Below are 22294 nucleotides of genomic sequence, written 5' to 3'. Positions count from 1 at the left end.
AAAAACTTGGTTTGGCCATATCTCCTTAAATATGCGTCCGAGAGCGAAAAGGACTTTAATTCGTGACTACCCCCAAAAAATTGAAAAATCCACCCAAAACCCAAAAAATTTGAAATTTTTATATGAAAAACTTGTTTTGGCCATATCTCCTTAAATATGCGTCCTAGAGCGAAAAGGACTTTAATTCGTGACTACCCCCAAAAAATTGCAAAATCCACCCAAAACCCAAAAAATTTGAAATTTTTATATGAAAAACTTGTTTTGGCCATATCTCCTTAAATATGCGTCCTAGAGCGAAAAGGACTTTAATTCGTGACCACCCCCAAAAAATTGAAAAATCCACTCAAAACCTAAAAAATTTGAAATTTTTATATGAAAAATTTGTTTTGGCCATATCTCCTTAAATATGCGTCCTAGAGCGAAAAGGACTTTAATTCGTGACTACCCCCAAAAAATTGAAAAATCCACCCAAAACCTAAAAAATTTGAAATTTTTATATGAAAAACTTGTTTTGGCCATATCTCCTTAAATATGTGTCCTAGAGCGAAAAGGACTTTAATTCGTGACTACCCCCAAAAAATTGAAAAATCCACCCAAAAACCAAAAAATTTGAAATTTTTATATGAAAAACTTGTTTTGGCCATATCTCCTTAAATATGCGTCCTAGAGCGAAAAGGACTTTAATTCGCGACCACCCCCAAAAAATTGAAAAATCCACCTAAAACCCAAAAAATTTGAAATTTTTATACGAAAAACTTGTTTTGGCCATATCTCCTTAAATATGCGTCCTAGAGCGAAAAGGACTTTAATTCGTGACTACCCCCAAAAAATTGAAAAATCCACCCAAAACCCAAAAAATTTGAAATTTTTATATGAAAAACTTGTTTTGGCCATATCTCCTTAAATATGCGTCCTAGAGCGAAAAGGACTTTAATTCGTGACTACCCCCAAAAAATTGAAAAATCCACCCAAAACCCAACAAATTTGAAATTTTTATATGAAAAACTTGTTTTGGCCATATCTCCTAAACTAAGCGTCCTAGAGCGAAAAGGACTTTAATTCGTGACTACCCCCAAAAAATTGAAAAATCCACCCAAAACCCAAAAAATTTGAAATTTTTATATGAAAAACTTGTTTTGGCCATATCTCCCTAAATATGCGTCCTAGAGCGAAAAGGACTTTAATTCGTGACCACCCCCAAAAAATTGAAAAATCCACCCAAAACCCAAAAAAATTGAAATTTTTATATGAAAAACTTGTTTGGCCATATCTCCTTAAATATGCGTCCTAGAGCGAAAAGGACTTTAATTCGTGACTACCCACAAAAAATTGAAAAATCCACCCAAAACCCAAAAAATTTGAAATTTTTATATGAAAAACTTGTTTTGGCCATATCTCCTTAAATATGCGTCCTAGAGCGAAAAGGACTTTAATTCGTGACTACCCCCAAAAAATTGAAAAATCCACCCAAAACCCAAAAAATTTGAAATTTTTATATGAAAAACTTGTTTTGGCCATATCTCCTTAAATATGCGTCCTAGAGCGAAAAGGAATTTAATTCGTGACCACCCCCAAAAAATTGAAAAATCCACTCAAAACCTAAAAAATTTGAAATTTTTATATGAAAAATTTGTTTTGGCCATATCTCCTTAAATATGCGTCCTAGAGCGAAAACGACTTTAATTCGTGACTACCCCCAAAAAATTGAAAAATCCACCCAAAACCTAAAAAATTTGAAATTTTTATATGAAAAACTTGTTTTGGCCATATCTCCTTAAATATGTGTCCTAGAGCGAAAAGGACTTTAATTCGTGACTACCCCCAAAAAATTGAAAAATCCACCCAAAATCCAAAAAATTTGAAATTTTTATATGAAAAACTTGTTTTGGCCCTATCTCCTTAAATATGCGTCCTAGAGCGAAAAGGACTTTAATTCGTGACCACCCCCAAAAAATTGAAAAATCCACCCAAAACCCAAAAAATTTGAAATTTTTATATGAAAAACTTGTTTTGGCCATATCTCCTTAAATATGCGTCCTAGAGCGAAAAGGACTTTAATTCGTGACTACCCCCAAAAAATTGAAAAATCCACCCAAAACCCAAAAAATTTGAAATTTTTATATGAAAAACTTGTTTTGGCCATATCTCCTTAAATATGCGTCCTAGAGCGAAAAGGACTTTAATTCGTGACTACCCCCAAAAAATTGAAAAATACACCCAAAACCCAAAAAATTTGAAATTTTTATATGAAAAACTTGTTTTGGCCATATCTCCTAAACTAAGCGTCCTAGAGCGAAAAGGACTTTAATTCGTGACTACCCCCAAAAAATTGAAAAATCCACCCAAAACCCAAAAAATTTGAAAGGACTTTAATTCGTGACTACCCCCAAAAAATTGAAAAATCCACCCAAAACCCAAAAATTTTGAAATTTTTATATGAAAAACTTGTTTTGGCCATATCTCCTTAAATATGTGTCCTAGAGCGAAAAGGACTTTAATTCGTGACTACCCCCAACAAATTGAAAAATCCACCCAAAACCCAAAAAAAAATTGAAATTTTTATATGAAAAACTTGTTTTGGCCATATCTCCTAAACTAAGCGTTCTAGAGCGAAAAGGACTTTAATTCGTGACCACCCCCAAAAAATTGAAAAATCCACCCAAAACCCAAAAAATTTGAAATTTTTATATGAAAAACTTGTTTTGGCCATATCTCCTTAAATATGCGTCCTAGAGCGAAAAGGACTTTAATTCGTGACCACCCCCAAAAAATTGAAAAATCCACCCAAAACCCAAAAAAATTGAAATTTTTATATGAAAAACTTGTTTTGGCCATATCTCCTTAAATATGCGTCCTAGAGCGAAAAGGACTTTAATTCGTGACTACCCCCAAAAAATTGAAAAATCCACCCAAAACCCAAAAAATTTGAAATTTTTATATGAAAAACTTGTTTTGGCCATATCTCCTTAAATATGCGTCCTGGAGCGAAAAGGACTTTAATTCGTGACTACCCCCAAAAAATTGAAAAATCCACCCAAAACCCAAAAAATTTGAATTTTTTTATGAAAAACTTGTTTTGGCCATATCTCCTTAAATATGCGTCCTAGAGCGAAAAGGACATTAATTCGTGACCACCCCCAAAAAATTGAAAAATCCACCCAAAACCCAAAAAATTTGAAATTTTTATATGAAAAACTTGTTTTGGCCATATCTCCTTAAATATGCGTCCTAGAGCGAAAAGGACTTTAATTCGTGACCACCCCCAAAAAATTGAAAAATCCACCCAAAACCCAAAAAATTTAAATTTTTATATGAAAAACTTGTTTTGGCCATATCTCCTTAAATATGCGTCCTAGAGCGAAAAAGACTTTAATTCGTGACCACCCCCAAAAAATTGAAAAATCCCCCCAAAACCCAAAAAATTTGAAATTTTTATATGAAAAACTTGTTTTGGCCATATCTCCTAAACTAAGCGTCCTAGAGCGAAAAGGACTTTAATTCGTGACTACCCCCAAAAAATTGAAAAATCCACCCAAAACCCAACAAATTTGAAATTTTTATATGAAAAACTTGTTTTGGCCATATCTCCTAAACTAAGCGTCCTAGAGCGAAAAGGACTTTAATTCGTGACTACCCCCAAAAAATTGAAAAATCCACCCAAAACCCAAAAAATTTGAAATTTTTATATGAAAAACTTGTTTTGGCCATATCTCCCTAAATATGCGTCCTAGAGCGAAAAGGACTTTAATTCGTGACCACCCCCAAAAAATTGAAAAATCCACCCAAAACCCAAAAAAATTGAAATTTTTATATGAAAAACTTGTTTGGCCATATCTCCTTAAATATGCGTCCTAGAGCGAAAAGGACTTTAATTCGTGACTACCCACAAAAAATTGAAAAATCCACCCAAAACCCAAAAAATTTGAAATTTTTATATGAAAAACTTGTTTTGGCCATATCTCCTTAAATATGCGTCCTAGAGCGAAAAGGACTTTAATTCGTGACTACCCCCAAAAAATTGAAAAATCCACCCAAAACCCAAAAAATTTGAAATTTTTATATGAAAAACTTGTTTTGGCCATATCTCCTTAAATATGCGTCCTAGAGCGAAAAGGAATTTAATTCGTGACCACCCCCAAAAAATTGAAAAATCCACTCAAAACCTAAAAAATTTGAAATTTTTATATGAAAAATTTGTTTTGGCCATATCTCCTTAAATATGCGTCCTAGAGCGAAAACGACTTTAATTCGTGACTACCCCCAAAAAATTGAAAAATCCACCCAAAACCTAAAAAATTTGAAATTTTTATATGAAAAACTTGTTTTGGCCATATCTCCTTAAATATGTGTCCTAGAGCGAAAAGGACTTTAATTCGTGACTACCCCCAAAAAATTGAAAAATCCACCCAAAATCCAAAAAATTTGAAATTTTTATATGAAAAACTTGTTTTGGCCCTATCTCCTTAAATATGCGTCCTAGAGCGAAAAGGACTTTAATTCGTGACCACCCCCAAAAAATTGAAAAATCCACCCAAAACCCAAAAAATTTGAAATTTTTATATGAAAAACTTGTTTTGGCCATATCTCCTTAAATATGCGTCCTAGAGCGAAAAGGACTTTAATTCGTGACTACCCCCAAAAAATTGAAAAATCCACCCAAAACCCAAAAAATTTGAAATTTTTATATGAAAAACTTGTTTTGGCCATATCTCCTTAAATATGCGTCCTAGAGCGAAAAGGACTTTAATTCGTGACTACCCCCAAAAAATTGAAAAATACACCCAAAACCCAAAAAATTTGAAATTTTTATATGAAAAACTTGTTTTGGCCATATCTCCTAAACTAAGCGTCCTAGAGCGAAAAGGACTTTAATTCGTGACTACCCCCAAAAAATTGAAAAATCCACCCAAAACCCAAAAAATTTGAAAGGACTTTAATTCGTGACTACCCCCAAAAAATTGAAAAATCCACCCAAAACCCAAAAATTTTGAAATTTTTATATGAAAAACTTGTTTTGGCCATATCTCCTTAAATATGTGTCCTAGAGCGAAAAGGACTTTAATTCGTGACTACCCCCAACAAATTGAAAAATCCACCCAAAACCCAAAAAAAAATTGAAATTTTTATATGAAAAACTTGTTTTGGCCATATCTCCTAAACTAAGCGTTCTAGAGCGAAAAGGACTTTAATTCGTGACCACCCCCAAAAAATTGAAAAATCCACCCAAAACCCAAAAAATTTGAAATTTTTATATGAAAAACTTGTTTTGGCCATATCTCCTTAAATATGCGTCCTAGAGCGAAAAGGACTTTAATTCGTGACCACCCCCAAAAAATTGAAAAATCCACCCAAAACCCAAAAAAATTGAAATTTTTATATGAAAAACTTGTTTTGGCCATATCTCCTTAAATATGCGTCCTAGAGCGAAAAGGACTTTAATTCGTGACTACCCCCAAAAAATTGAAAAATCCACCCAAAACCCAAAAAATTTGAAATTTTTATATGAAAAACTTGTTTTGGCCATATCTCCTTAAATATGCGTCCTGGAGCGAAAAGGACTTTAATTCGTGACTACCCCCAAAAAATTGAAAAATCCACCCAAAACCCAAAAAATTTGAATTTTTTTATGAAAAACTTGTTTTGGCCATATCTCCTTAAATATGCGTCCTAGAGCGAAAAGGACATTAATTCGTGACCACCCCCAAAAAATTGAAAAATCCACCCAAAACCCAAAAAATTTGAAATTTTTATATGAAAAACTTGTTTTGGCCATATCTCCTTAAATATGCGTCCTAGAGCGAAAAGGACTTTAATTCGTGACCACCCCCAAAAAATTGAAAAATCCACCCAAAACCCAAAAAATTTAAATTTTTATATGAAAAACTTGTTTTGGCCATATCTCCTTAAATATGCGTCCTAGAGCGAAAAAGACTTTAATTCGTGACCACCCCCAAAAAATTGAAAAATCCCCCCAAAACCCAAAAAATTTGAAATTTTTATATGAAAAACTTGTTTTGGCCATATCTCCTAAACTAAGCGTCCTAGAGCGAAAAGGACTTTAATTCGTGACCACCCCCAAAAAATTGAAAAATCCACCCAAAACCCAAAAAATTTGAAATTTTTATATGAAAAACTAGTTTTGGCCATATCTCCTTAAATATGCGTCCTAGAGCGAAAAGGACTTTAATTCGTGACTACCCCCAAAAAATTGAAAAATCCACCCAAAACCCAAAAAATTTGAAATTTTTATATGAAAAACTTGTTTTGGCCATATCTCCTTAAATATGCGTCCTAGAGCGAAAAGGACTTTAATTCGTGACTACCCCCAAAAAATTGAAAAATCCACCCAAAACCCACAAAATTTGAAATTTTTATATGAAAAACTTGTTTTGGCCATATCTCCTTAAATATGCGTCCTAGAGCGAAAAAGACTTTAATTCGTGACCACCCCCAAAAAATTGAAAAATCCACCTAAAACCCAAAAAAATTGAAATTTTTATATGAAAAACTTGTTTTGGCCATATCTCCTTAAATATGCGTCCTGGACCGAAAAGGACTTTAATTCGTGACTACCCCCAAAAAATTGAAAAATCCACCCAAAACCCAAAAAATTTGAAATTTTTATATGAAAAACTTGTTTTGGCCATATCTCCTTAAATATGCGTCCTAGAGCGAAAAGGACTTTAATTCGTGACCACCCCCAAAAAATTGAAAAATCCACTCAAAACCTAAAAAATTTGAAATTTTTATATGAAAAATTTGTTTTGGCCATATCTCCTTAAATATGCGTCCTAGAGCGAAAAGGACTTTAATTCGTGACTACCCCCAAAAAATTGAAAAATCCACCCAAAACCCAAAAAATTTGAAATTTTTATATGAAAAACTTGTTTTGGCCATATCTCCTTAAATATGCGTCCTAGAGCGAAAAGGACTTTAATTCGTGACTACCCCCAAAAAATTGAAAAATCCACCCAAAACCCAAAAAATTTGAAATTTTTATATGAAAAACTTGTTTTGGCCATATCTCCTTAAATATGCGTCCTAGAGCGAAAAGGACTTTAATTCGTGACTACCCCCAAAAAATTGAAAAATCCACCCAAAACCCAAAAAATTTGAAATTTTTATATGAAAAACTTGTTTTTGCCATATCTCCTTAAATATGCGTCCCAGAGCGAAAAGGACTTTAATTCGTGACTACCCCCAAAAAATTGAAAAATCCACCCAAAACCCAAAAAATTTGAAATTTTTATATGAAAAACTTGTTTTGGCCATATCTCCTTAAATATGCGTCCTAGAGCGAAAAGGACTTTAATTCGTGACTACCCCCAAAAAATTGAAAAATCCACCCAAAACCTAAAAGATTTGAAATTTTTATATGAAAAACTTGTTTTGGCCATATCTCCTTAAATATGTGTCCTAGAGCGAAAAGGACTTTAATTCGTGACTACCCCCAAAAAATTGAAAAATCCACCCAAAACCCAAAAAATTTGAAATTTTTATATGAAAAACTTGTTTTGGCCATATCTCCTTAAATATGTGTCCTATATTTCCAATTTTTTGGGGGTGGTCACGAATTAAAGTCCTTTTCGCTCTAGGACGCATATTTAAGGAGATATGGCCAAAACAAGTTTTTCATATAAAAATTTCAAATTTTTTGGGTTTTGGGTGGATTTTTCAATTTTTTGGGGGTAGTCACGAATTAAAGTCCTTTTCGCCATAGCTCCTTAAATATGCGTCCTAGAGCGAAAAGGACTTTAATTCGTGACTACCCCCAAAAAATTGGGGGTGGTCACGAATTAAAGTCCTTTTCGCTCTAGGACGCATATTTAAGGAGATATGGCCAAAACAAGTTTTTCATATAAAAATTTCAAATTTTTTGGGTTTTGGGTGGATTTTTCAATTTTTTGGGGGTAGTCACGAATTAAAGTCCTTTTCGCCATAGCTCCTTAAATATGCGTCCTAGAGCGAAAAGGACTTTAATTCGTGACTACCCCCAAAAAATTGAAAAATCCACCCAAAACCCAAAAAATTTGAAATTTTTATATGAAAAACTTGTTTTGGCCATATCTCCTTAAATATGCGTCCTAGAGCGAAAAGGAATTTAATTCGTGACCACCCCCAAAAAATTGAAAAATCCACTCAAAACCTAAAAAATTTGAAATTTTTATATGAAAAATTTGTTTTGGCCATATCTCCTTAAATATGCGTCCTAGAGCGAAAACGACTTTAATTCGTGACTACCCCCAAAAAATTGAAAAATCCACCCAAAACCCAAAAAATTTAAAATTTTTATATGAAAAACTTGTTTTGGCCATATCTCCTTAAATATGCGTCCTAGAGCGAAAAGGACTTTAATTCGTGACCACCCCCAAAAAATTGAAAAATCCACCCAAAACCCAAAAAATTTTAAATTTTTATATGAAAAACTTGTTTTGGCCATATCTCCTTAAATATGCATCCTAGAGCGAAAAGGACTTTAATTCGTGGCCACCCCCAAACAATTGAAAAATCCACTCAAAATCTAAAAAATTTGAAATTTTTATATGAAAAATTTGTTTTGGCCATAACTCCTTAAATATGCGTCCTAGAGCGAAAAGGACTTTAATTCGTGACTACCCCCAAAAAATTGAAAAATCCACCCAAAACCCAAAAATTTTGAAATTTTTATATGAAAAACTTGTTTTGGCCATATCTCCTTAAATATGCGTCCTAGAGCGAAAAGGACTTTAATTCGTGACTACCCCCAAAAAATTGAAAAATCCACCCAAAACCCAAAAAATTTGAAATTTTTATATGAAAAACTTGTTTTGGCCATATCTCCTTAAATATGCGTCCTAGAGCGAAAAGGACTTTAATTCGTGGCTACCCCCAAAAAATTGAAAAATCCACCCAAAACCCAAAAAATTTGAAATTTTTATATGAAAAACTTGTTTTGGCCATATCTCCTTAAATATGCGTCCTAGAGCGAAAAGGACTTTAATTCGTGACTACCCCCAAAAAATTGAAAAATCCACCCAAAACCTAAAAAATTTGAAATTTTTATATGAAAAACTTGTTTTGGCCATATCTCCTTAAATATGTGTCCTAGAGCGAAAAGGACTTTAATTCGTGACTACCCCCAAAAAATTGAAAAATCCACCCAAAACCCAAAAAATTTGAAATTTTTATATGAAAAACTTGTTTTGGCCATATCTCCTTAAATATGCGTCCTAGAGCGAAAAGGACTTTAATTCGTGACCACCCCCAAAAAATTGAAAAATCCACTCAAAACCTAAAAAATTTGAAATTTTTATATGAAAAATTTGTTTGGCCATATCTCCTTAAATATGCGTCCTAAAGCGAAAAGGACTTTAATTCGTGACTACCCCCAAAAAATTGAAAAATCCACCCAAAACCTAAAAAATTTGAAATTTTTATATGAAAAACTTGTTTTGGCCATATCTCCTTAAATATGTGTCCTAGAGCGAAAAGGACTTTAATTCGTAACTACCCCCAAAAAATTGAAAAATCCACCCAAAACCCAAAAAATTTTAAATTTTTATATGAAAAACTTGTTTTGGCCATATCTCCTTAAATATGCGTCCTAGAGCGAAAAGGACTTTAATTCGTGACCACCCCCAAAAAATTGAAAAATCCACCCAAAACCCAAAAAATTTGAAATTTTTATATGAAAAACTTGTTTTGGCCATATCTCCTTAAATATGCGTCCTAGAGCGAAAAGGACTTTAATTCGTGACTACCCCCAAAAAATTGAAAAATCCACCCAAAACCCAAAAAATTTGAAATTTTTATATGAAAAACTTGTTTTGGCCATATCTCCTTAACTATGCGTCCTAGAGCGAAAAGGACTTTAATTCGTGACTACCCCCAAAAAATTGAAAAATCCACCCAAAACCCAAAAAATTTGAAATTTTTATATGAAAAACTTGTTTTGGCCATATCTCCTAAACTAAGCGTCCTAGAGCGAAAAGGACTTTAATTCGTGACTACCCCCAAAAAATTGAAAAATCCACCCAAAACCCAAAAAATTTGAAATTTTTATATGAAAAACTTGTTTTGGCCATATCTCCTTAAATATGTGTCCTAGAGCGAAAAGGACTTTAATTCGTGACCACCCCCAAAAAATTGAAAAATCCACCCAAAACCCAAAAAAATTGAAATTTTTATATGAAAAACTTGTTTTGGCCATATCTCCTTAAATATGCGTCCTAGAGCGAAAAGGACTTTAATTCGTGACTACCCCCAAAAAATTGAAAAATCCACCCAAAACCCAAAAAATTTGAAATTTTTATATGAAAAACTTGTTTTGGCCATATCTCCTTAAATATGCGTCCTAGAGCGAAAAGGACTTTAATTCGTGACTACCCCCAAAAAATTGAAAAATCCACCCAAAACCCAAAAAATTTGAAATTTTTATATGAAAAACTTGTTTTGGCCATATCTCCTTAAATATGCGTCCTAGAGCGAAAAGGACTTTAATTCGTGACTACCCCCAAAAAATTGAAAAATCCACCCAAAACCTAAAAGATTTGAAATTTTTATATGAAAAACTTGTTTTGGCCATATCTCCTTAAATATGTGTCCTAGAGCGAAAAGGACTTTAATTCGTGACTACCCCCAAAAAATTGAAAAATCCACCCAAAACCCAAAAAATTTGAAATTTTTATATGAAAAACTTGTTTTGGCCATATCTCCTTAAATATGTGTCCTATATTTCCAATTTTTTGGGGGTGGTCACGAATTAAAGTCCTTTTCGCTCTAGGACGCATATTTAAGGAGATATGGCCAAAACAAGTTTTTCATATAAAAATTTCAAATTTTTTGGGTTTTGGGTGGATTTTTCAATTTTTTGGGGGTAGTCACGAATTAAAGTCCTTTTCGCCATAGCTCCTTAAATATGCGTCCTAGAGCGAAAAGGACTTTAATTCGTGACTACCCCCAAAAAATTGGGGGTGGTCACGAATTAAAGTCCTTTTCGCTCTAGGACGCATATTTAAGGAGATATGGCCAAAACAAGTTTTTCATATAAAAATTTCAAATTTTTTGGGTTTTGGGTGGATTTTTCAATTTTTTGGGGGTAGTCACGAATTAAAGTCCTTTTCGCCATAGCTCCTTAAATATGCGTCCTAGAGCGAAAAGGACTTTAATTCGTGACTACCCCCAAAAAATTGAAAAATCCACCCAAAACCCAAAAAATTTGAAATTTTTATATGAAAAACTTGTTTTGGCCATATCTCCTTAAATATGCGTCCTAGAGCGAAAAGGAATTTAATTCGTGACCACCCCCAAAAAATTGAAAAATCCACTCAAAACCTAAAAAATTTGAAATTTTTATATGAAAAATTTGTTTTGGCCATATCTCCTTAAATATGCGTCCTAGAGCGAAAACGACTTTAATTCGTGACTACCCCCAAAAAATTGAAAAATCCACCCAAAACCCAAAAAATTTAAAATTTTTATATGAAAAACTTGTTTTGGCCATATCTCCTTAAATATGCGTCCTAGAGCGAAAAGGACTTTAATTCGTGACCACCCCCAAAAAATTGAAAAATCCACCCAAAACCCAAAAAATTTTAAATTTTTATATGAAAAACTTGTTTTGGCCATATCTCCTTAAATATGCATCCTAGAGCGAAAAGGACTTTAATTCGTGGCCACCCCCAAACAATTGAAAAATCCACTCAAAATCTAAAAAATTTGAAATTTTTATATGAAAAATTTGTTTTGGCCATAACTCCTTAAATATGCGTCCTAGAGCGAAAAGGACTTTAATTCGTGACTACCCCCAAAAAATTGAAAAATCCACCCAAAACCCAAAAATTTTGAAATTTTTATATGAAAAACTTGTTTTGGCCATATCTCCTTAAATATGCGTCCTAGAGCGAAAAGGACTTTAATTCGTGACTACCCCCAAAAAATTGAAAAATCCACCCAAAACCCAAAAAATTTGAAATTTTTATATGAAAAACTTGTTTTGGCCATATCTCCTTAAATATGCGTCCTAGAGCGAAAAGGACTTTAATTCGTGGCTACCCCCAAAAAATTGAAAAATCCACCCAAAACCCAAAAAATTTGAAATTTTTATATGAAAAACTTGTTTTGGCCATATCTCCTTAAATATGCGTCCTAGAGCGAAAAGGACTTTAATTCGTGACTACCCCCAAAAAATTGAAAAATCCACCCAAAACCTAAAAAATTTGAAATTTTTATATGAAAAACTTGTTTTGGCCATATCTCCTTAAATATGTGTCCTAGAGCGAAAAGGACTTTAATTCGTGACTACCCCCAAAAAATTGAAAAATCCACCCAAAACCCAAAAAATTTGAAATTTTTATATGAAAAACTTGTTTTGGCCATATCTCCTTAAATATGCGTCCTAGAGCGAAAAGGACTTTAATTCGTGACCACCCCCAAAAAATTGAAAAATCCACTCAAAACCTAAAAAATTTGAAATTTTTATATGAAAAATTTGTTTGGCCATATCTCCTTAAATATGCGTCCTAAAGCGAAAAGGACTTTAATTCGTGACTACCCCCAAAAAATTGAAAAATCCACCCAAAACCTAAAAAATTTGAAATTTTTATATGAAAAACTTGTTTTGGCCATATCTCCTTAAATATGTGTCCTAGAGCGAAAAGGACTTTAATTCGTAACTACCCCCAAAAAATTGAAAAATCCACCCAAAACCCAAAAAATTTTAAATTTTTATATGAAAAACTTGTTTTGGCCATATCTCCTTAAATATGCGTCCTAGAGCGAAAAGGACTTTAATTCGTGACCACCCCCAAAAAATTGAAAAATCCACCCAAAACCCAAAAAATTTGAAATTTTTATATGAAAAACTTGTTTTGGCCATATCTCCTTAAATATGCGTCCTAGAGCGAAAAGGACTTTAATTCGTGACTACCCCCAAAAAATTGAAAAATCCACCCAAAACCCAAAAAATTTGAAATTTTTATATGAAAAACTTGTTTTGGCCATATCTCCTTAACTATGCGTCCTAGAGCGAAAAGGACTTTAATTCGTGACTACCCCCAAAAAATTGAAAAATCCACCCAAAACCCAAAAAATTTGAAATTTTTATATGAAAAACTTGTTTTGGCCATATCTCCTAAACTAAGCGTCCTAGAGCGAAAAGGACTTTAATTCGTGACTACCCCCAAAAAATTGAAAAATCCACCCAAAACCCAAAAAATTTGAAATTTTTATATGAAAAACTTGTTTTGGCCATATCTCCTTAAATATGCGTCCTAGAGCGAAAAGGACTTTAATTCGTGACCACCCCCAAAAAATTGAAAAATCCACCCAAAACCCAAAAAAATTGAAATTTTTATATGAAAAACTTGTTTTGGCCATATCTCCTTAAATATGCGTCCTAGAGCGAAAAGGACTTTAATTCGTGACTACCCCCAAAAAATTGAAAAATCCACCCAAAACCCAAAAAATTTGAAATTTTTATATGAAAAACTTGTTTTGGCCATATCTCCTTAAATATGCGTCCTAGAGCGAAAAGGACTTTAATTCGTGACTACCCCCAAAAAATTGAAAAATCCACCCAAAACCCAAAAAATTTGAAATTTTTATATGAAAAACTTGTTTTGGCCATATCTCCTTAAATATGCGTCCTAGAGCGAAAAGGACTTTAATTCGTGACCACCCCCAAAAAATTGAAAAATCCACCCAAAACCCAAAAAATTTGAAATTTTTATATGAAAAACTTGTTTTGGCCATATCTCCTTAAATATGCGTCCTAGAGCGAAAAGGACTTTAATTCGTGGCCACCCCCAAAAAATTGAAAAATCCACCCAAAACCCAAAAAATTTTAAATTTTTATATGAAAAACTTGTTTTGGCCATATCTCCTTAAATATGCGTCCTAGAGCGAAAAGGACTTTAATTCGTGGCCACCCCCAAACAATTGAAAAATCCACTCAAAATCTAAAAAATTTGAAATTTTTATATGAAAAATTTGTTTTGGCCATAACTCCTTAAATATGCGTCCTAGAGCGAAAAGGACTTTAATTCGTGACTACCCCCAAAAAATTGAAAAATCCACCCAAAACCCAAAAATTTTGAAATTTTTATATGAAAAACTTGTTTTGGCCATATCTCCTTAAATATGCGTCCTAGAGCGAAAAGGACTTTAATTCGTGACTACCCCCAAAAAATTGAAAAATCCACCCAAAACCCAAAAAATTTGAAATTTTTATATGAAAAACTTGTTTTGGCCATATCTCCTTAAATATGCGTCCTAGAGCGAAAAGGACTTTAATTCGTGGCTACCCCCAAAAAATTGAAAAATCCACCCAAAACCCAAAAAATTTGAAATTTTTATATGAAAAACTTGTTTTGGCCATATCTCCTTAAATATGCGTCCTAGAGCGAAAAGGACTTTAATTCGTGACTACCCCCAAAAAATTGAAAAATCCACCCAAAACCTAAAAAATTTGAAATTTTTATATGAAAAACTTGTTTTGGCCATATCTCCTTAAATATGTGTCCTAGAGCGAAAAGGACTTTAATTCGTGACTACCCCCAAAAAATTGAAAAATCCACCCAAAACCCAAAAAATTTGAAATTTTTATATGAAAAACTTGTTTTGGCCATATCTCCTTAAATATGCGTCCTAGAGCGAAAAGGACTTTAATTCGTGACCACCCCCAAAAAATTGAAAAATCCACTCAAAACCTAAAAAATTTGAAATTTTTATATGAAAAATTTGTTTTGGCCATATCTCCTTAAATATGCGTCCTAGAGCGAAAAGGACTTTAATTCGTGACTACCCCCAAAAAATTGAAAAATCCACCCAAAACCTAAAAAATTTGAAATTTTTATATGAAAAACTTGTTTTGGCCATATCTCCTTAAATATGTGTCCTAGAGCGAAAAGGACTTTAATTCGTAACTACCCCCAAAAAATTGAAAAATCCACCCAAAACCCAAAAAATTTTAAATTTTTATATGAAAAACTTGTTTTGGCCATATCTCCTAAACTAAGCGTCCTAGAGCGAAAAGGACTTTAATTCGTGACCACCCCCAAAAAATTGAAAAATCCACCCAAAACCCAAAAAATTTGAAATTTTTATATGAAAAACTTGTTTTGGCCATATCTCCTTAAATATGCGTCCTAGAGCGAAAAGGACTTTAATTCGTGACTACCCCCAAAAAATTGAAAAATCCACCCAAAACCCAAAAAATTTGAAATTTTTATATGAAAAACTTGTTTTGGCCATATCTCCTTAACTATGCGTCCTAGAGCGAAAAGGACTTTAATTCGTGACTACCCCCAAAAAATTGAAAAATCCACCCAAAACCCAAAAAATTTGAAATTTTTATATGAAAAACTTGTTTTGGCCATATCTCCTAAACTAAGCGTCCTAGAGCGAAAAGGACTTTAATTCGTGACTACCCCCAAAAAATTGAAAAATCCACCCAAAACCCAAAAAATTTGAAATTTTTATATGAAAAACTTGTTTTGGCCATATCTCCTTAAATATGCGTCCTAGAGCGAAAAGGACTTTAATTCGTGACCACCCCCAAAAAATTGAAAAATCCACCCAAAACCCAAAAAAATTGAAATTTTTATATGAAAAACTTGTTTTGGCCATATCTCCTTAAATATGCGTCCTAGAGCGAAAAGGACTTTAATTCGTGACTACCCCCAAAAAATTGAAAAATCCACCCAAAACCCAAAAAATTTGAAATTTTTATATGAAAAACTTGTTTTGGCCATATCTCCTTAAATATGCGTCCTAGAGCGAAAAGGACTTTAATTCGTGACTACCCCCAAAAAATTGAAAAATCCACCCAAAACCCAAAAAATTTGAAATTTTTATATGAAAAACTTGTTTTGGCCATATCTCCTTAAATATGCGTCCTAGAGCGAAAAGGACTTTAATTCGTGACCACCCCCAAAAAATTGAAAAATCCACCCAAAACCCAAAAAATTTGAAATTTTTATATGAAAAACTTGTTTTGGCCATATCTCCTTAAATATGCGTCCTAGAGCGAAAAGGACTTTAATTCGTGGCCACCCCCAAAAAATTGAAAAATCCACTCAAAATCTAAAAAATTTGAAATTTTTATATGAAAAATTTGTTTTGGCCATAACTCCTTAAATATGCGTCCTAGAGCGAAAAGGACTTTAATTCGTGACTACCCCCAAAAAATTGAAAAATCCACCCAAAACCCAAAAAAAATTGAAATTTTTATATGAAAAACTTGTTTTGGCCATATCTCCTAAACTAAGCGTTCTAGAGCGAAAAGGACTTTAATTCGTGACCACCCCCAAAAAATTGAAAAATCCACCCAAAACCCAAATTTCTTTGAAATTTTTATATGAAAAACTTGTTTTGGCCATATCTCCTTAAATATGCGTCCTAGAGCGAAAAGGACTTTAATTCGTGACCACCCCCAAAAAATTGAAAAATCCAACCAAAACCCAAAAAAATTGAAATTTTTATATGAAAAACTTGTTTTGGCCATATCTCCTTAAATATGCGTCCTAGAGCGAAAAGGACTTTAATTCGTGACTACCCCCAAAAAATTGAAAAATCCTCCCAAAACCCAAAAAATTTGAAATTTTTATATGAAAAACTTGTTTTGGCCATATCTCCTTAAATATGCGTCCTGGAGCGAAAAGGACTTTAATTCGTGACTACCCCCAAAAAATTGAAAAATCCTCCCAAAACCCAAAAAATTTGAAATTTTTATATGAAAAACTTGTTTTGGCCATATCTCCTTAAATATGCGTCCTAGAGCGAAAAGGACTTTAATTCGTGACCACCCCCAAAAAATTGAAAAATCCACCCAAAACCCAAAAAATTTGAAATTTTTATATGAAAAACTTGTTTTGGCCATATCTCCTTAAATATGCGTCCTAGAGCGAAAAGGACTTTAATTCGTGACCACCCCCAAAAAATTGAAAAATCCACTCAAAACCTAAAAAATTTGAAATTTTTATATGATAAACTTGTTTTGGCCATATCTCCTTAAATATGCGTCCTAGAGCGAAAAGGACTTTAATTCGTGACTACCCCCAAAAAATTGAAAAATCCACCCAAAACCCAAAAAATTTGAAATTTTTATATGAAAAACTTGTTTTGGCCATATCTCCTTAAATATGCGTCCTAGAGCGAAAAGGACTTTAATTCGTTACCACCCCCAAAAAATTGAAAAATCCACCGAAAACCCAAAAAATTTAAAATTTTTATATGAAAAACTTGTTTTGGCCATATCTCCTTAAATATGCGTCCTAGAGCGAAAAGGACTTTAATTCGTGACTACCCCCAAAAAATTGAAAAATCCACCCAAAACCTAAAAAATTTAAATTTTTATATGAAAAACTTGTTTTGGCCATATCTCCTTAAATATGCGTCCTAGAGCGAAAAGGACTTTAATTCGTGACCACCCCCAAAAAATTGAAAAATCCACCCAAAACCCAAAAAATTTGAAATTTTTATATGAAAAACTTGTTTTGGCCATATCTCCTAAACTAAGCGTCCTAGAGCGAAAAGGACTTTAATTCGTGACCACCCCCAAAAAATTGAAAAATCCACCCAAAACCCAAAAAATTTGAAATTTTTATATGAAAAACTTGTTTTGGCCATATCTCCTTAAATATGCGTCCTAGAGCGAAAAGGACTTTAATTCGTGACTACCCCCAAAAAATTGAAAAATCCACCCAAAACCCAAAAAATTTGAAATTTTTATATGAAAAACTTGTTTTGGCCATATCTCCTTAAATATGCGTCCTAGAGCGAAAAGGACTTTAATTCGTGACTACCCCCAAAAAATTGAAAAATCCACCCAAAACCCAAAAAATTTGAAATTTTTATATGAAAAACTTGTTTTGGCCATATCTCCTTAAATATGCGTCCTAGAGCGAAAAGGACTTTAATTCGTGACCACCCCCAAAAAATTGAAAAATCCACCCAAAACCCAAAAAATTTGAAATTTTTATATGAAAAACTTGTTTTGGCCATATCTCCTTAAATATGCGTCCTAGAGCGAAAAGGACTTTAATTCGTGACTACCCCCAAAAAATTGAAAAATCCACCCAAAACCCAAAAAATTTGAAATTTTTATATGAAAAACTTGTTTTGGCCATATCTCTTTAAATATGCGTCCTAGAGCGAAAAGGACTTTAATTCGTGACCACCCCCAAAAAATTGAAAAATCCACCCAAAACCCAAAAAATTTGAAATTTTTATATGAAAAACTTGTTTTGGCCATATCTCCTTAAATATGTGTCCTAGAGCGAAAAGGACTTTAATTCGTGACTACCCCCAAAAAATTGAAAAATCCACCCAAAACCCAAATTTTTTTGAAATTTTTATATGAAAAACTTGTTTTGGCCATATCTCCTTAAATATGCGTCCTAGAGCGAAAAGGACTTTAATTGAAAAATTGAAAAATCCACCCAAAACCCAAAAAATTTGAAATTTTTATATGAAAAACTTGTTTTGGCCATATCTCCTTAAATATGCGTCCTAGAGCGAAAAGGACTTTAATTCGTGACTACCCCCAAAAAATTGAAAAATCCACTCAAAACCTAAAAAATTTAAATTTTTATATGAAAAACTTGTTTTGGCCATATCTCCTTAAATATACGTCCTAGAGCGAAAAGGACTTTAATTCGTGACTACCCCCAAAAAATTGAAAAATCCACCCAAAACCCAAAAAATTTGAAATTTTTATATGAAAAACTTGTTGTGGCCATATCTCCTAAACTAAGCGTCCTAGAGCGAAAAGGACTTTAATTCGTGACTACCCCCAAAAAATTGAAAAATCCACCCAAAACCCAAAAAATTTGAAATTTTTATATGAAAAACTTGTTTTGGCCATATCTCCTTAAATATACGTCCTAGAGCGAAAAGGACTTTAATTCGTGACTACCCCCAAAAAATTGAAAAATCCACCCAAAACCTAAAAAATTTAAATTTTTATATGAAAAACTTGTTTTGGCCATATCTCCTAAACTAAGCGTCCTAGAGAGAAAAGGACTTTAATTCGTGACTACCCCCAAAAAATTGAAAAATCCACCCAAAACCCAAAAAATTTGAAATTTTTATATGAAAAACTTGTTTTGGCCATATCTCCTTAAATATGCGTCCTAGAGCGAAAAGGACTTTAATTCGTGACCACCCCCAAAAAATTGAAAAATCCACTCAAAACCTAAAAAATTTGAAATTTTTATATGAAAAATTTGTTTTGGCCATATCTCCTTAAATATGCGTCCTAGAGCGAAAAGGACTTTAATTCGTGACTACCCCCAAAAAATTGAAAAATCCACCCAAAACCCAAAAAATTTGAAATTTTTATATGAAAAACTTGTTTTGGCCATATCTCCTTAAATATGCGTCCTAGAGCGAAAAGGACTTTAATTCGTGACTACCCCCAAAAAATTGAAAAATCCACCCAAAACCCAAAAAATTTGAAATTTTTATATGAAAAACTTGTTTTGGCCATATCTCCTTAAATATGCGTCCTAGAGCGAAAAGGACTTTAATTCGTGACTACCCCCAAAAAATTGAAAAATCCACCCAAAACCCAAAAAATTTGAAATTTTTATATGAAAAACTTGTTTTGGCCATATCTCCTTAAATATGCGTCCTAGAGCGAAAAGGACTTTAATTCGTGACTACCCCCAAAAAATTGAAAAATCCACCCAAAACCCAAAAAATTTGAAATTTTTATATGAAAAACTTGTTTTGGCCATATCTCCTTAAATATGCGTCCTAGAGCGAAAAGGACTTTAATTCGTGACTACCCCCAAAAAATTGAAAAATCCACCCAAAACCCAAAAAATTTAAAATTTTTATATGAAAAACTTGTTTTGGCCATATCTCCTTAAATATGCGTCCTAGAGCGAAAAGGACTTTAATTCGTGACCACCCCCAAAAAATTGAAAAATCCACTCAAAACCTAAAAAATTTGAAATTTTTATATGAAACATTTGTTTTGGCCATATCTCCTTAAATATGCGTCCTAGAGCGAAAAGGACTTTAATTCGTGACTACCCCCAAAAAATTGAAAAATCCACCCAAAACCTAAAAAATTTGAAATTTTTATATGAGAAACTTGTTTTGGCCATATCTCCTTAAATATGTGTCCTAGAGCGAAAAGGACTTTAATTCGTGACTACCCCCAAAAAATTGAAAAATCCACCCAAAACCCAAAAAATTTGAAATTTTTATATGAAAAACTTGTTTTGGCCATATCTCCTTAAATATGCGTCCTAGAGCGAAAAGGACTTTAATTCGTGACCACCCCAAAAAATTGAAAAATCCACCCAAAACCCAAAAAATTTGAAATTTTTATATGAAAAACTTGTTTTGGCCATATCTCCTTAAATATGCGTCCTAGAGCGAAAAGGACTTTAATTCGTGACTACCCCCAAAAAATTGAAAAATCCACCCAAAACCCAAAAAATTTGAAATTTTTATATGAAAAACTTGTTTTGGCCATATCTCCTTAAATATGCGTCCTAGAGCGAAAAGGACTTTAATTCGTGACCACCCCCAAAAAATTGAAAAATCCACTCAAAACCTAAAAAATTTGAAATTTTTATATGAAACATTTGTTTTGGCCATATCTCCTTAAATATGCGTCCTAGAGCGAAAAGGACTTTAATTCGTGACTACCCCCAAAAAATTGAAAAATCCACCCAAAACCTAAAAAATTTGAAATTTTTATATGAGAAACTTGTTTTGGCCATATCTCCTTAAATATGTGTCCTAGAGCGAAAAGGACTTTAATTCGTGACTACCCCCAAAAAATTGAAAAATCCACCCAAAACCCAAAAAATTTGAAATTTTTATATGAAAAACTTGTTTTGGCCATATCTCCTTAAATATGCGTCTTAGAGCGAAAAGGACTTTAATTCGTGACCACCCCCAAAAAATTGAAAAATCCACCCAAAACCCAAAAAATTTGAAATTTTTATATGAAAAACTTGTTTTGGCCATATCTCCTTAAATATGCGTCCTATATTTCCAATTTTTTGGGGGTGGTCACGAATTAAAGTCCTTTTCGCTCTAGGACGCATATTTTAGGAGATATGGCCAAAACAAGTTTTTCATATAAAAATTTCAAATTTTTTGGGTTTTGGGTGGATTTTTCAATTTTTTGGGGGTAGTCACGAATTAAAGTCCTTTTCGCCATATCTCCTTAAATATGCGTCCTAGAGCGAAAAGGACTTTAATTCGTGACTACCCCCAAAAAATTGAAAAATCCACCCAAAACCCAAAAAATTTGAAATTTTTATATGAAAAACTTGTTTTGGCCATATCTCCTTAAATATGCGTCCTAGAGCGAAAAGGAATTAAATTCGTGACCACCCTCAAAAAATTGAAAAATCCACTCAAAACCAAAAAAATTTGAAATTTTTATATGAAAAATTTGTTTTGGCCATATCTCCTTAAATATGCGTCCTAGAGCGAAAACGACTTTAATTCGTGACTACCCCCAAAAAATTGAAAAATCCACCCAAAACCCAAAAAATTTGAAATTTTTATATGAAAAACTTGTTTTGGCCATATCTCCTTAAATATGCGTCCTAGAGCGAAAAGGACTTTAATTCGTGACCACCCCCAAAAAATTGAAAAATCCACCCAAAACCCAAAAAATTTGAAATTTTTATATGAAAAACTTGTTTTGACCATATCTCCTTAAATATGCGTCCTAGAGCGAAAAGGTCTTTAATTCGTGGCCACCCCCAAAAAATTGAAAAATCCACTCAAAATCTAAAAAATTTGAAATTTTTATATGAAAAATTTGTTTTGGCCATAACTCCTTAAATATGCGTCCTAGAGCGAAAGGGACTTTAATTCGTGACTACCCCCAAAAAATTGAAAAATCCACCCAAAACCCAAAAATTTTGAAATTTTTATATGAAAAACTTGTTTTGGCCATATCTCCTTAAATATGTGTCCTAGAGCGAAAAGGACTTTAATTCGTGACTACCCCCAAAAAATTGAAAAATCCACCCAAAACCCAAAAAATTTGAAATTTTTATATGAAAAACTTGTTTTGGCCATATCTCCTAAACTAAGCGTTCTAGAGCGAAAAGGACTTTAATTCGTGACCACCCCCAAAAAATTGAAAAATCCACCCAAAACCCAAAAAATTGAAATGTTTATATGAAAAACTTGTTTTTGCCATATCTCCTTAAATATGCGTGCTAGAGCGAAAAGGACTTTAATTCGTGACTACCCCCAAAAAATTGAAAAATCCACCCAAAACCCAAAAAATTTGAAATTTTTATATGAAAAACTTGTTTTGGCCATATCTCCT

Source organism: Haematobia irritans, chromosome 5 (genome assembly GCF_050003625.1).
Source record: "Haematobia irritans isolate KBUSLIRL chromosome 5, ASM5000362v1, whole genome shotgun sequence".
Classification (NCBI taxonomy): Eukaryota; Metazoa; Arthropoda; class Insecta; order Diptera; family Muscidae; genus Haematobia; species Haematobia irritans.
Note: the sequence above shows the minus strand (reverse complement) of the source record.